The sequence below is a fragment of the Diabrotica virgifera genome, chromosome 10 (assembly GCF_917563875.1).
Source record: "Diabrotica virgifera virgifera chromosome 10, PGI_DIABVI_V3a".
NCBI classification, from domain to species: Eukaryota; Metazoa; Arthropoda; class Insecta; order Coleoptera; family Chrysomelidae; genus Diabrotica; species Diabrotica virgifera.
In genome coordinates, this window is record NC_065452.1 from 7885468 (window position 1) to 7903275 (window position 17808).

Consider the following 17808-nt stretch of genomic DNA (forward strand, 5'->3'; position numbering starts at 1 on the left):
TTTTCACGAGCTTGATCATCATCATGATCATCTAGTTGTTATCGTCTACTGCTGAATATAGGCTTCCTCTAAGTTTCTCCACGTCTCCCCGTCTTGAGCTACCCTGATCCAGTTCCCGGCAGTTCCTCTTTATATCGCCACTACAGCGCTTTGGTGGTCGACCTCTGCTTCGTTTGTCTGCCCGTGGTCGCCATTACAATTATCTTCTAGTTTAAATGTCCTTAAAAATGGACTTGCCACATGCCCTGCCCATCTCGCTACCTTCGTTGCGTTGGTCCAGCCTCCAGATACCAAAATATCGGAGGAGACCAAAAATAATCAAGTGGATTACTTTAAAAGATGAGAAAGAAAGTCTATTCACGATAAGTATAGTAGATAAAATGTGTTGGAACATGAAGGAAGGCTTAATACAAATTGGAGGAAGATGACCAGTATCATTGGAGATGCTGCATTGAAACAGTTGGAAAAACATCAGGAAAGAAGTTTTGAGAATAAAAAGACTTAGTGGGGTCATACGAAGTTTTACAATAAATAATAAAAAAGAAAAGAAACTTATAATATAAATATATTATAAATTATACTATCTAACAGTGGCAAAAAAATAGGTCCTGCACAGATCGTTAAGCCTATAAAGTTGTCAAAAAGGAAGCGATAGTAGCAGTGGCAAAAGCTAAAGCAGAAGCCTGTTTAAATCTATACCATCAACTTGGCTGACGGACTGAACGGTCCGAACGGGCTGACGCACTGGCAAGACGGGGCTCATCATCTCTGCCTGTGGAACCCGAACCTGTGATTGGAGTGCCCTTCAGTACTGGTCGGGGTAGTCTAAGGGAGATTCTTCTGCTAAGGTTCCAGGGCTTCTGGGCCAGTTGAGGAGGTTTTAGACAGGCCAGGTTCCACATAGTGGGACCAGCCAAAAGTCTTACAGCCCAATTGCTTCTTATAGATCGTAGAAGATGTCCGCTGGTGGTCAGTGTGCTCACCGGCCACTGTAGACGGCACCTTCATCTACTTGGAGTGGCAGATGGCTCACGGTGCCGTCTCTGTAATGAGGAGGAGGAAACCTCCTCACATGTCCTCTGGGAGTGCCCGGCATTGGCCTATCGGAGGTGGCAGATCCTGGGATCGGCATCTATGTAGTCGAGCCAGGTGAGGGAGTTTCCTTTTAAGAGACTTGTGGCTTTCTGTGAGGCCATAAGGTTTCTGGAGGACTAGAATGGGAGCCCGGTGCAGTCTAGGTCTCAGAAACGCCGAAGACCAGGTTCTTATGGACTTGGTCCGTAAGATCTCTATGGTGCTTAAATGTATGCTGATGATGCAGTGTTATATTTTTAGTAGTTTACAACTGTAAGACTAGCTATGATGTACGGAATTGAATGTTGGGAAGTGAAAAAGAAAGAAGACTAACAAATTAATGTGGCGGAAATGAGAATGGTTAAGATCAGCTATGATGTACGAAACTGAATGTTGGGAAGGTGAAAAGATAAAAGACCAACAAATTCATGTGGCGGAAATAAAAATGCTTAGATGGATGTGTGGAGTGGCAAAAAAGGATCGATTTTAGAATGAGTATATTAGGGGATGTCTGGGGGTGGCACCAATTGGTGCCAAAATGCCAAAATGAGAGAAGAAAGGTTAAGATAGTTTAGTCATTTTAAACGTCGAGAAGTTTATCACTCAATACGAAGAGCAGGAGAGGAAGACCAAAGGTGCTGTGGAGGGAGATGTTTAGGTAGGATATGTCGGTTAAAGGGATTGATAATGATATGACCCAAGATAGAATGTAATGATAGAACGGAATGTAATTAGAGAAGCCGACCCAGCATATAAATAAATGCAAAGAGAATGATGAATGACATCGAGAGGTATTCCAAACGAATAAAAATTTTCAATGATAGGTATCTTGTACAAATTACGTTTTATTTAAATTGAAAGATAGGAACCGGTTAAACAATGTCTCTATAAACAAGAGTAAACGTAGTTATTTGTGTATCCAATTACGTAAATTTCTAACATTCGGCGAGAGTATAAAAAATTATTGTAGCGAAAGTATCCTGTGGTGTGACACGCGAAAGTTATAAAATACGAATAGAGGTGTCAAGCCCTTACGTAACTGTAATGAAAAACAAGCCATTCGTGTATTACAACAGGAAATAATAGTGACAAAGTGTTATTTTTGCTGAACAGCCTCGCTGTCATAACAACCATTCAGACGTCATGTTAAAAAGCTTGGACACGACACTCCGAGACAAGTGACAGAGAATACGTGCAAAGCTTGTCACTTACCCAGAAATATACTCTTTAATATTCAAAGCGAATGCTTGGAACCGTATGCATTATTTCGTATCACACGATGGCTTTTACTTTTTTCCTCCTTTTTTTTCTGTTTATGAATACGATTAGTGTTTTTCAAATAGTGAGGTAAATAAATATTTTAGTATGGAAATAGACCGATACATAAAAAAGGAAATGTACACTAAGAAAACATTCCGATATATACACTCACCCGCAAAAATAACCGAACACTAATATACACTTCTCCAAGGAATTAACGTAAATTCCCTAAATCTGTTGTCCGATTTGAGTGATTTTTTTAATATGTTATAGCCGTATTCTTTAAGAATGTCGCTATAATAATTTTATTTCTAGACAGGTAAATTGTCATTGTATATCGGGTGTACCAATCAAACTGTATTTTTTTCTCAAAGTTCGCAACAGCCTGTGGAATATTCTAGCATTTATAAAATACTGATATTAAAACCGAACTATAGCCTCAGGCTTTCTTTACATTTTGTTTTTTGATTCATTCGCTTGTGTTCAATAATAAAACAGTTATACTAAATTCACAATCAAGATGCACTAGAAATAAACAAAACCTCGACACTTCAATGTTACAAGGAGCACTCCCGAATCATGATTTACAATGTATAAACTTTGTAAACCATGATTTGGGATTTATACAATGTATATACATTGTAAATAATGATTTGGGAGTGCTCCTTGTAACATTCAACGTGTCTTGGTATGTTTATTTCTATAATAGTGCATCTTGAAATAAACTGAACTATAGGTACTTTAACAACTAGCCGTGTTTTTCATCAGTATATCCTCATTTTCTGCTTACTTTAGTAATCAAGTCTAAAGTAGGCTACGAGAAATTAAAAATTTGACAATTAACAAATGTCAAACTGTTAACAATCAAAAAGTGTCTGGTTTGTTGTGAAAATTAGTACTATTTTTAAGTTTCAATTAAGACTATAATTTTTTTTGTTATTTGGTGGAAATGGAACGCGCTACAAGGAATTTGACCCGCGATGAGTGTGTTCAAGCAGTGACCTTACATAGCGAAGGACTTAGCTACCATGCTATCGGTCGGAGGTTGGGAGTTTTACATACTACATCAATTTCTCGTATCGTTGAACGCTTTAGAAAAATGAAAGAATACAGCAGATGTCCCGGACAAGGTAGACCTCGAGTTACTACGGTGGTTCTAGACCATTCTTAGAGATGCATCAAGTCAAACTAGTTTGATTTTACTTAGCAAACTTGACTTGACTTGAAAATCAAACTTTTTGTATAAAATAGTTTGACTTGACTTGATTTCGATATCTTTAGGTTTGACTTGAATTCAAACATCTTCAAAGAGTTTGAAAAGTTTGAATGTTACGCAACGTGTTTATTTTCAATTTTAAATGAGACCACCTACGCTTTTATTTGTTCACTGGCGGATCAACGGGGGGGGGGGGAGGGGTAGGGGAAATTCCCCCTCTTCCAACAAGGTCCAAAAATTTTTTTTGACAAATTTCAATAAACATAGAAATGTATTGGCTGATACGATATTTAAACCGCAGACAGACAAATAAAACCCAATAAACGCACCACTTAGGATAATTATTAAGAAAGTTTAATGCATATTTATACATTATTAATTGTTTGAAGTTATACTGCTTTAGGCGCGATTGAGATTGAGGGTGAATTTATATTGATCTGCGCGCATGCGCACACCGACAGTATGGTATTAGTCGTTATACGGGCTCTGATTGGGTGTTGAAATGATCTGTCAATAATAAATAATTGTTCAATATGAAGGTAAACAAATGTATAATATATTAGTTTTATTGTTGTGAGGACAGAAACAAAAAAGTTTATAATTGTAGTGACATTTAAATAGTTTTTAAAAGCAACAGGTACGTAATAATTGTAAATGTATCATAGGTACCTACCTATTTGAACCTACCAAAATACATAGTATGTAATACTTTTATTTACATAATTTGATTACCATCAAAATTTCTATCAATGTTCACCTAATATATTGTTTTCTTACTCTATGTTTTGTTGTATTTTTTCAATTCTAAATCATTTCAATTTAAAATTAAAATAATTTAATTTAATTCAAAAATGTCAAAAGCTTAATCCGTTTAGTTAGTCGATCTTCGCACATAATGACACATTGCCTCCGTGGCGAAGCGTTTAAGGCGAATGAACCCCAATATACCAACCGCGCTGATAGCTGGTTCGAATCCCAATAAAAACTTTTATTTTTTTATTTTTTTTTATACATTTTATGATTGTAAGTATATTTATTATATAATTTTATTTTCAGAAAATACGTATTTAGTTAAAAAATTTTCCGACAATTAATGTTCAGAAATCATTTGTGGCATTTTTAATGTGTTTGTGTGTGTTTTATTCTTTTATTATTTTAATTTTTGGCACTGTTTTTATAAGAATGTTTGAGAAGTAGTAAGTATAAATTAGTTTAATATTTAAATAAAATATAAATACAAAGTATATTAATTTCGTTTAAATCATATAATAGAAGTATAACTTCTTACGTGCGTACAAAGTACACACACATTCTTTTTTTTTTAATTTAAACCCAACATTTGTAGCCTGTATCCGAAAAAAATTTAAATTGTAGATATAAAACCATATAGACCTGGATCCCGCGTACCAAAAAAAAGTTGATTAATAGCAAGCTGAAAATTCGTTAATAGCTTAACGGTGTCTAGTCAGACAAACTGTGATGTATGGGAACACTGGAACAGAAGAAGTTTTAATTGTGGAAAAGGTTAAAAATTTGGAACGTCAGACTACTAAAACGTTCCATGTATTTTGTCGGACAGAACTTCCAATTGATTTGTTATTATTTCATTAAACTCTCATGCAAAAATCAGACTGGTGTTTATCACCAACTGGGCATTTTAATGAGTGGAACACGAAGAACATGTCAAATGATAGGAATAGCAGTCTGATTTTTGCATGAGAGTTTAATGAAAGAGTAACAAATCAATTGGATGTTCTGACCGACAAAATACATGGGACGTTTTCGTAATCTGACGTTCCAAATTTTTAAACTGTTTCACAATTAAAACTTTTCCTGTTCCAGTGTTCCCGTAAATCAAAGTTTGTCCGACTGGGCTAGTCACTAGACACCGTTAAGCTATTAACAAATTTTCAGCTTGCTATTAATCAACTTTTTTTTGGTACGCGGGATCCAGGTCTAATAACCCTATGGTTAGTTTTGAATAAAAATACCAACGAATATACAGTAATACCGACCAGAGCAATACCGAGAACAACGACCACTGTTCTAACAATTCTAACCCTCTGGCAATACTAACTTTTGTATTGTGGTACATATTTTCGAGTGAACTAGCAGCTTGGTACCACATGTTTTTTCGAACTGGCCCTAAGATAAATAAATGCATTTTTAATAAAAGAAAGTCATAAAAATTCCAAATAGGTAAGTTTATTTTGAGCTATCCATTGAAAAACAAAATAGTCTTATTTTATTGTAACCCTTAAGGACATAGGCGTAACATGTCGCTTATCAAAATGTTCAATTTGTTTTAAATGTATTAATTTTTTTCAAATCCTGAGAAAACTAATAGGAATTTAAAAAAAAATTTAAACGCAGTATGAAAGATTACAATATTTCTGAGGGAAGAACATCCCTGAAGACTTCTATGTATAATGTTTATTTTAATAAGTTACAGTGGTGAACATAAAAAGGAAAATTTAGTGTTGTTATTAATTGCAAATATTTCGTTCAAAACAAACTTTTTATTTATTCTAAGAGGCTTTCGGTCCTCGGTAATAACGCAATCTTTCAATCTGCGCGTTTAAATTTTTCAAAAATACTTATTAGTTTTCTCAGGATTCGAAAAAAATAAATATCTACATTTAAAAGTTTTAAATTAAAACACATTAAAAATTTTGACTTTTATGTGGCACTCATTGTATTATTAATTTTCTTATCTTAATTGGCAACTAACATGTCTATCTCGACAAAAAAGTATATCTACTAAATAAATTATTATTCAAACTCTTTCAAACTAGTTTGACAAACAGTTTGAATTTTCAAACCTGCACGATTGACCAGTTTGACTTGACTTGAAATATTTGTCAGAAGGATTGACTTGAGTTTGACTTGAAATTAAGTCAAACTCAAGTCAAGTTCACACATTCAAGTCAAACTTGTGCAACTCTAACCATTCTGTTAGATTATGCACCTTAAGAGCACGATTTACCACGCCAAGGAATGTTTGAACTGAACTTAGTGCGGTTCATAATATCCAATCCAGCATTGATACCGTTAGGAGATGTCTTGTAGTACATGGCTTACATATTCAAAGATCTGCTACAGGCCCAACTGCAAACCACAACATAGCTAGATTTCAGTTTGCCAGAGCAAAAGTAAACTGGAATAATGACGACTGTGAAAACGTTCTGTTTACAGATGAATCCAGATTTTGCCTCTACAGTTCCTGTATAGTTCCGATCGACGTTTAAGAGTAATCCGAGACAAAATGAGGGTTATGCCAAGTGTAGCATACAGAACGACTTTATTTCTTTAACAGCACAGACAGATTTTGTTCCTTTACGTGGCAGTTCTTTAAACAGTGAAAGTTACATAATTGATATTTGCCAATTTAATAAATGAACAATTTGACATTAGTTATTAAATTGTTAATTTCTCATTTACTGAGAGTTGCAACTTATCAGTCTCTTCTTCACTAAATACAATACATACCTGGACCAGAAAATGGCGAATAAAATTAAATGAATCTAAATCCGCACACATTAACTTAACAAATATAAAAATATAAAATTTCCCAGTTAGAATAAATGATACCCAAGTTCCTTATGCAACATCAGCAAAATACTTGGGCATCACCCTAGACGCGAGGCTGCGCTGGAAAGTCCATGTCAAAAAGAAAAGAGGGGAGCTAGATATGAGGTATAAGAAATTGTATTAGATGATTGGAAAAAATTCAACATTATCCATTCATAATAAATTATCCATTTACAAACAAGTACTGAGGCCAGTATGGGTATATGGGTGCCAACTCTGGGGCTGTACCAAAGCTAGTAACCTACATATTATCCAGAGATTTCAAAACAAAGTACTGAGGAACATTGTTGATGCTCCTTGGTATATTCGTAACAGCAACCTCCACCAGGACCTGGGTATGGAAACTGTGACCGAAATAATCAAGAGAACAGCAGCAAGTCACGAGCAGATGATGCATAGTCATGTGAATGTCGAGGCAACCCAGCTTCTTGACAACACTGAACTAAAGAGAAGACTCAAGAGGACAAAACCATTTGAGTTAGTGTAAATGTGTAACAGTTTAGTGTAAAAAGCAGAGCATAGTGCTGTGATGTTATTGCATGTTAATTGTAGTGCATTAGTTGATAGATATAATAAGAGTAAGCCATAGGGTATGCCCTTAGATTTAAGTATTTGTTGTTATTAAGTTAGGTCAGAGAATAACTGATAAATTGGTCATTTGTGACCAGATAGAAATATGCAAACATCGTACAGGTGTTTTAAAAAAATATTCTCATAGCCTATTTTATCCTTGTTTATTAAACTAAGTAGAAAATCAGGACATATTGATGAAAGACATAGCTAATTGTCAAAGTATCTTACTTTTTTATTATCCAACATAAGCGAATGAATAAAACAAAATTAAATGTTAAGAAAACATGAGGCTATAGTTGGATTTTAATTTCAGTATTTTATAAATGCTAGAATATTCAACAGGCTCTTACTAACTTAAAAAAAACACAGTTTGATTGGAATACCCGGTCTACAATGACAATTTACCTGTCTAGCAACAACATTATTACAGCGACATTCTTAAATAATACGGCTATAACATATTCAAAAAAATCACTCAAATCGGACAACAGATTTAGGAAATTTGTGTTAATTTCTTGGGGAAGTGTACATTAGTGTCCGGTTATTTTTGCGGGTCAGTGTAAAAATGTTCATTCTGCTTACATGAGTAATCATAAGAATAAATTGGAGGAATTTTTTAATATCATGTCATTAAAAATTATTCGATTGACCGTCGGAAAGTATACACGTGTGTGTAAGTGTGTTATGGAGTGATACGAACAAGTAGAGAACATCGTCATAAGTTCAACAGAGCGGTAAATGGTTCATTTAATTTAATATAATTAAATTGTACCTATTTAGAATTGGTAGAATAAAATAAAGAACAATACACAACTAAAGTTGGGAGCAGGTGTGTCTCCGAATTGCTGATTTTGACGGAGCTGCTAATGCTATGATTTTATCGCTTGTAATATAAAAATAAAATAAACCAGGCATTACACAATAATTATTCGACTATTCGGATTTCAAATCATATCGACCCATTAGTTTACTTCCGATAGTGTGAAAGATCCTAGAGAAACTAATACTCTTAAGAATTCAACCACTCCTGTCAGATAGAGAACTAATGCCTGCCCACCAGCTTGGATTCAGATCCCAACACGCAACCATAGAAAAGGTTCATCGGATATACAGAACTGTGAATCGAGCATTGGAATACAAAATGTACTATACTGCCGCTTTTCTAGACATCTCGCAAGCATTCGATAAAGTCTGGCACACATGCGTATACCTACTATTCGAGTACTGGAAGACAACAGAGTTGCCATCTTTGCTGATGATACGGCTATCCAAGTAGTAGGGACCACTAGTGAAAATGCGATGAACAATGTCTAAATAGCAGTTCACCAAATTCATAAATGAACAAAAACATGGAGAATCAGGCTGAATGAAGCTATATGTTCATGTTAATTTTTACCAATAAAAAAATACAATGTTAACCGGTTATAATCATCAATATTCAAGTACCATGTGAAGAGCTGCTAAGAATTTAACTATATCATTACATACTAAACTACGCTAGAAGTCTAATGTCAACCAAAAAAGGAAGAACTAAACACAAGGTATAAAAAAATGTATTGGCTAGATAGAACACACTAAGTTACTACTTTACAAACAAATATTGAGACCTATATGGATCTATGGATGTCCACTACGCACAAGCAATATAACAATAATAAAAAAATCCAGAATAAAACACTGAGACACATTATATTATAATCTCTTTGTTACACTGCAAATAGTGACCTCCATAAGGACATAGTAATGGAAAGTGTGGATATAATCATCAAGAAGATTGCAGAATATTGAGGCAATCCAGTTCCTTGATAGTACTGGGCAAGATTGAAGACGACAAAACCTTTTGAACTAGTTTTAGTGATAGTGAAAAGAACAGTGCTTGTGCGGGTGTGCATGTTAGAGTAGTATACTATTTTGTTAGTTTAGATAAGAGACGCTATAGAGTAAGCTCTTTATTTTAAGAACCTATAGTAATTTAATCAATTGTAATTTTGAAATTACAAAATTCGTACTTTTTTTATAACAGGAGATGTCAATCCGTCGCATCAATTAGCCAGGAGTCACAAAAGAGGAAATTACACAAGGGTGTTGCACCAACTAATTTACATGGGGGAATTGTTGGTAACGATATTGCTTCTGGTGTTGATAAAAAAGGAGCTAATACTCTTTTCATCAGGCGAGAACCAGTCTGAGGATACCCTCAGGTTCTGCGGTGTACCTACCAAAAAGCCGCGTAATAAGAGGTCCTCGAAAATAACAAAGAAAGTAAATCCACACTACTATGATATTTTAGGCCAAAATAAACAAAAATGTTAGTACAATCTTTTGCGAAAAAATATTCCTAAACTTCAGAAAACTTTAATCAGATTAATTAAAAGTGTTCAAAACAGAACATTTAAAAACTACAATCGACGACTCTTAATTTAAGAAAATTACTGAATTTAAGTTGTGCAGCTATACAGGGTGTAACAAAAATACAGGTCATAAATTAAATCACATATTCTGGAATTAAAAATAGTTCGAATGAACCTAACTTACCTTAGTACAAATGTGCACATAAAAAAAGTTACAGCCCTTTGAAGTTACAAAAAAAATCGATTTTTTCGAATATATCGAAAATATTGGAGATTTTTTACTGAAAATAGACATGTGGCATTCTTATGGCAGGAACATCGTAAAGAAAAATTATAGTCAAATTTGTGCACCCCCTTAAACCCCCCCCCCAACTTTTGTGTACGTCTTAATTAAATTATTATTGTGGTACCATTTGTTAAATTCAATATTCTTAAAACTTTTTTGTCTCTTAGTATTTTTTCGATAAGGCAGATTTTATAGAGTTGAGGATTGTTTTTTTGATATGTTTACATAAAAATTTTATGGGGGTTTTGTTCTTTTAAACCCCCCAAATGTTTGTGTACGTACCAATTAAAATATTACGGCGATACCAAACACAGTGTTTTTAAAATTTTTTACCTCTTTGTATTTTTTCGAGAAGGCACCTTTTATCGATATGTGGCTTCTTTTTTAATATGGTTCAAAATATACCTAAAAATGTAAATCATAAATAAATTTTCATATTATTACCAAGTCTCCATAATCGTACTTAACCATATACAAATATGTGGTGGATTTGACAAATATTCAAAATATCTCGATAAAAACTGACTTTTCGAAAAAATATTATGAGGCAAAAAAGTCTTAAAAACATTGTGTTTAACTAATGGTACTACAATAGTAATTTAATTGGAACGTACACAAAAGTTTGGGGGGGGGGGGTTTAAAGGAACCAAACCCCCATACAATTTTTATGGGAAGTCCAAATTTCACTATAGTTTTTTCTTACGATGCTACTGACATAAGAATGCCACATGTGCATTTTTAATAAAAAATCTCTAATAGTTTTAGATATATTGGAAAAAATCAATTTTAATTTTGTAACTTCAAAGGGCTGTAACTTTTGTTATGTGCACATTTGTACTAAGGTAAGTTAGGTTCAATCGAACTATTTTTGGTCCCAGAATATGTGATTAAATTTATGACCTGTATTTTTGTTACACCCTGTATAAATCTTTTTTTCGACTCTCATACTTTAATAGATCAATTATGGTTTCAATACATGTATGGGCTTCATTATGATACAGATTTTCATTATGATGCAGATGTTTAACCAATAGAATCGCGAGATGACGTTCTGATTCTGACTCGTAGATGGCACATGCACAAAAAGCAATATCAAGTCACATTGCATACGATTTCACAACATCTAAACAATCTGAAAAATTTCAAGAATACATAATAAATATTTTTAAGAAAATATCTGAGAACTATAAGGATAGTGAAAATTTAACGTCAAATTTATTTTATTAATTTTTAACAAAATATAAATGTATCAACAAAATCATTAATTTAATCATATAAATACTTAATTTGTCACAAAATTAATAAAGAATATATTTTTTTGTTATTGTGAATGATCAAAATAAAAAATCATGTATGGCAACTTGCATTTAATTATTCTCATTATGATGCTCTTATTCAATACGACATTCGTAGCTACTCGGCACATGTTGTAAACCTCATACTCGCATCATAATGACCATGGTTAAATGCTCGTTACATATTATACTATTATATGCAAACAGAGTATTTAAAATCTTTCCTTTAATATATTATTTAATCTGTTTAATTTCTTAAGAAGTTCTATATTATGGGAGTATACAGGGTGTTTTATTAACAATTGTCCATATAGTAACTGGAGAAACCTTAGCACAAAATACGAAGATTTAACCCAAATCACTTAAGAAAAATATTCCTCCTTACAGAGATACAGAGTGTTTTATTATAAATATTCTAAGATGATTTTAGCCCATTGTTCAAGCACCTTTTAATAATTTCTGTTCAAACTTGACACACAGTTTACACATGTAAGGGTACTTTAACTAGTCTTAAAAGGTAGTTTTCCGCTGTTACCAGAGGTGTACTGTAGGGATATATACTTCATTTTCGCTCCTTTTTCCTCCTCACAATCTACGCCACTGTCGTAATAATCATTTCAGCATGTTTTTTGATTCCTTGTTACTTTTTACATAAATATCATCCTTTTATCTCATTGCCATAAAGTAAATAGTTTTCAAGTTATTTGCGTTTACAGATAATGGATTCCATAAAACTATGTACTTTAAACTACATTCAATAAGATTATATGTTTAAAATACATAATCTTATTGAATCCATTACATTAAAAAGCAAATAACTTTAATAAGGATGATATTTACGTAAAAAGTAACGAAGAATAAAAAAAACATGCTGAAATGATTATTACGACAGTGCCGTAGATTGTAAGGGGTGAAAAGGGGCGAATAGGAAGTATATGTCCCTACAGCACGCCTCTGGTAACAGCGGAAAACTATCTTTTAAGACTAGTTAAAGTACCCTAGCATGTGTAAACTGTGTGTCAAGTTTGAACAAAAAATATTAAAAGGTGCTTTAACCATGGGCTAAAATCATTATAGAACATTTGTTATAAAACACTCTGTATCTCGGTTAGGAAGAATATTTTATTTAAGTGCACTGGCGAAGCGTCCATGTAACCATTGTTACCATTGGTAACAGTTAAAATTTGTAAATAAACATTTTATGACTACTATGAAATGATTCCATTTATATTTTTTAAAAATAGAAATATTTGTTAATAGTATCTACCTAATTCAGTAAAATAGCCAACTAGACGCACGAAAATATCAGCAAGTTTATGTAAAATCGGTTGCACGTTATTATAATACGCCCTTATCACAGTATAAAGAGGTTCCATATTTATTATACTGTGCCCTTACCGTGCGCCGCGCCGTTTACCACTTCTGTGAGTGGCAACGATAGTAGGATCTTTGACTGGATCGTCACTGAAAATTTTGCGGGGACGATGGCTCTGAAACCGCGTATTGGTGTTACCAAATTTTAATTTGGTGACGCTAGGTAGGGCCGGTGTCTATCGGGACAGAAAATACCGACCGTAAGAATATCAGACTTAATAAATGCAGTTTTAATTATTATTATAATTATAGGTAATAATTGGGCCTTGTTATGCAAAAAGCAACCAACCCACATTTTTGAGGAAAACAAGATAATGTCACATATCGATTTAAAAATGTGTATTCTACATTGTGTAAAAAGCAACCAAGCCATTCTAAATATTAAACCATGAAAAATACTACTCCAAATTATTTCTGTTTAATAATAGTTCACTTAAGATTTCGCATAAGACAACCAACCCACTTGGATTGTTTGTGTGTATCACTGGACTGAACATATTATTACATTGCACTGTCGAAAAATACCAGCCAAGTGGGTTGATATTGTTATGCCGATTACGTTTCCTGGAATGTTGCATCTTTTTGTTTTTACGTGTAGGTACTGACCAATATTAGTTCGTGCTTAAATATTAAAATATTTGTTGTGTTATATCTATTATATTATGAAGAAATCTTTGAATCTTTAATGCGAAAAATATGTTTAAATCAAAAACTGTTAAAATAATTAAAGCGGCTCGCGAAATTGCAGAAAATGGTAAGTTTCAGGATTAAGGCTATGTTTATCTTACTTTTTAAATATTATGGTTTGTTGTTTTGACTGATTCATAGGCGTAACCAGGATGATCCTAAGGGGGGGTTACAACTACCTGAAAGGGGGGGGGGTTACAACTACTGGAAGGTCTCTGAGAACTATGGTGTTAAGCGTATAGAGCTCAAAGTACATCCCAATGGGGGGTTACAACCCCCAAAACCCCCCCTGGTTACGCCTATGGACTGATTATCGCATATTTTTTATTTGTATTGATATTATGTTTAATAGGAGAAATTCTACTGTATGGTATTATTGAGTTGACTGAAATTATTCGGTTTTATTCATGGATTTTGTGGGTTGGTTGGATTTTGCAGATTGCATTTTATTAGATATATTTCCAACAGCAAAAAGAAACCAACCCTCAATATGGCTGTTTTTTTTGTAAACATTTATTAGGATAATTTTGATACTACTCTGATAAAATTGCTCTAAAATTAAACTATTGATTAGTGAAGTTTTCGTTTAAAAAAATACTACGGAAAATTAAATATTTAGAAAAACATAAAAAGTTAATTTTCTCTTAATTTACAAATTGAGGGTTGGTTGCTTTTTGTTTAACATGGCCCAATTATAATTCCATTTATGAAGTCTGTTATTCTTAGGGCCGGTATTTTCTCGATTAAACTCCGGTTAGTTAACCGTACCGGCCCTTTGGATTCGATTATTGCATAATATGCATTATTAATTATTAGTTTATAACTTGTAACTGTACTTGCTTATTATACAGATAATATATCTATACCTTTTTATCCTATATAAATCATATTAATCGATTTTAATTACTTGTCGAAATATATTAATTAACAACAACATTATTATAATATGACATATAATAATATTGATTATACAGTACATTGTAGTATCAATAAAATAAAAATTATTTAATATTTTAGGCTAAAAATGACAAATGAATGAACTGATTAGTATACTAATTATACAATTTGGATTTTTTAATAAAGTATAAAGGTGATATAATACATATTTTACCTAAAAACAACAAATATGTTTTTAGTTTGTAGATACTTTATATAATTTCTTAAATTTTTAATTTTTTAATTTTATTTCATCTATTTTTATAATAGACCTGGATCGCGCGTACCAAAAAAAAAGTTGACTAATAGCAAGCTGAAAATTCACGGTGCCTAGTCGAACAAACTTTGATGTATGGGAACACTGTATATATAAAAATATTTATAAAATACATTATATATATAGATAATATATAATATATCTGGTATATATTTAATATCTGGTTTTGGTAACACTTTAGAAAAAGTCACGCGTCGCCACTGTTTAAGTGTTTTGTGTTAAATCTTCGTATTTTGTGCTAAGGTTTCTCCAGTTACGATATGGACAATTGTTAATGAAACACCCTGTATAAAGTATGGACTGATGTATATTAGAATATAATATCTTGATTAAATGGTCCAAAATTTTATATTACATGAACGTTTGAAATTCCGGAAATTAAATTAAATTTGATCTCATTTAGTGCACTTTTGTACCAATGAAAGACAGAAGGTGGAAAAATTTTCAATTCCAGGCAATGAGAGAATAAAAAATAGTTCTATGGAGTTAATAAGCATATCGGATTTAAAAATTGCACTTGTTTAAGCAAAAATGGACTCTCTGTCTTGACAGTAATGCTTACTGGTCATTGTCGACTGAGAAAACACCTACAAACATTGAAGGTAATACATGAGACAGAAAGCAGATTCTGTAAGCCAAGCCGCACACGAAAGAAACATGAAACGAAAAACATGAAACATGAAACGAAAAACATGTTTCATGAAAAGAAAACACTGCTAAACAAATCTCAAAGTCCGCCTACCAATGAAACGAGTGTGATTCATGCTCATGACACATTTTTATTTTCGGAGAGTTTCATAAATGGCCGGACATATATTTGTTTAGCAGTGGTTTATTTCCATGAAACGTAATTTACGTTTCATGTTTCTTTGATGTGCGGCCTTCCTAAGAAGATTATGAATTTTTATACATGTGCTTCTTCTTCTTCATGTGCCGTGCTCGATTATCGAGCGTTGGCGAACAAATTGGCTATAGTAATTTTGTTAACGGCAGCTCGGAAAAGAGATGCAGAGGATCTGTTAAACCATTCTCTCATGTTTCTAAGCCATGACGTTTTTCTTCTACATTTTACGTTTCTACATGTACTCTCAAACTGCTGCGCCCTAAGGAACTTTGGAAAATGTATTTGAGAGTATGTATATGAAATAGTAAAGGGGGATTTATAGGTATCTAACGAATCTTAACAAGAGCTATGACCTTGAAAATTACACGTAAACTTGTGTACTAAATCGGCATGACTCATACTCATGGCTCTTGTCAAAATCCTAACTTAATCCTACACCTAACATAAATATTGCACCCTCAGTAATATAAGGGCTCAACTCAAAATTTGTGTTAATTGTGATTTTGAATGATATAAACACAAAATGAAATTCTCTACCGGTTAGCATTGACAGAGGGAGAAAAAGAACATGAATGGTTGGGTAAAATATATTTATGCCTCTCTCACACTCTCCCCGGCCACCTCTGGTTTTTACTGCTACAAGGCAGCAATCAGTAACATGTCTTTCTATGATGAAAATTCTAGTTAGTTTGTGTTTTAACATTCTGTATTATATAGAACAGTTTTTAGTTGAGCCATTATATTATGCAAAATATAGTAAATAAATGGGTCTAATTCATAATAGATTGTTATTTTGCATAAACAGTGACAGGGCATTAATAATAGAAGGGATCAAACTTAAACAGTTCCTTATTTCTGTTATGTTTTTTTGTACTATATGGGACTAACTTGAAAGTATTTTTTTCAATTACATGTAATTAATGGAATTTATTTATATTAATTTTTTTTCTCATCGCTATTTATAGTGCAATTGACAAATAACAAATCTGCCAAATTTTACATTTATGACTTAAATAATAAGCATGTTATTTGAAAAAATAGCTATAATTTTGGACAGAACCTATTTTACTTCAAATCTGGCCCGAGGCACTACCCAATTTTCGGGCCCCCAAATTTGATTTAATAATATTAATAACTTATGAATTATGAATTAATAAATGGATTTTTTAATAGAAATATAATTGCACCAGAAATTTAAATTTTAATTAACAATAAATAAAATTTTGTATTTAAACAATTAAACATTTTTTAAATACAGTGTGTCGCATTTAAGATGAAGGCAGCTCTATATTTCGGCTATCAAAATAAATATAAATTTGAAGTTTTGCACAGTCATACAGGTTGCAAGTTCACATTTTTTAAGATACTCAACTGAAATTTAAATTTTAATCGCGGCCTACTGCGAAACCACAGAAAGGGTGAATTTTCTATATTTTGCTTAGAGATATCGGAAAAAGTTATTTGAACAAGTACTAGTCTAATAGCACATAGATACCAAATTGCATAACAAAATTCGCACTTTTACTTTTTTCAATCTTTGTATATGTGTCAGGTCCCTAAAACTCATCTCAGTTGTCCTGAGAAGCATTTCGGGCCAGCCAATTTTAAGTTTGAGGGTCCTGACTACAAATATCAAAAAAACTAAAAGTGCGAATTTTGTCATGAAATATGGTAGGTATGTGGGGTTAGAATAATATTTTGAACAACTTTTTCAAATATCTTTTTCCGATATCTCTAACGGGAAGCAAAATATCGAAAATTTAACCTGCTTGTGGATTCGCAGTAGACCGCGATTAAAATTTAAACTTCAGTTGGGTATCTTAAATGTGAACATTCAACCTGTATGACTGTGCAAAACTTCAAATCTGTATTTATTTCGATAGCCAAAATATAGGGCTGTCTTCATCTTAAATGCGACACACTGTATATATTATATTATTTCCTTTTGTAAATAATTTGGTTGTTGAACCATAAAAGGATAGACCGTTCTTTGGCAAAAATTTATTGGTTGGGATTATTCGTTGAAGAATATTTCTCCAATGTT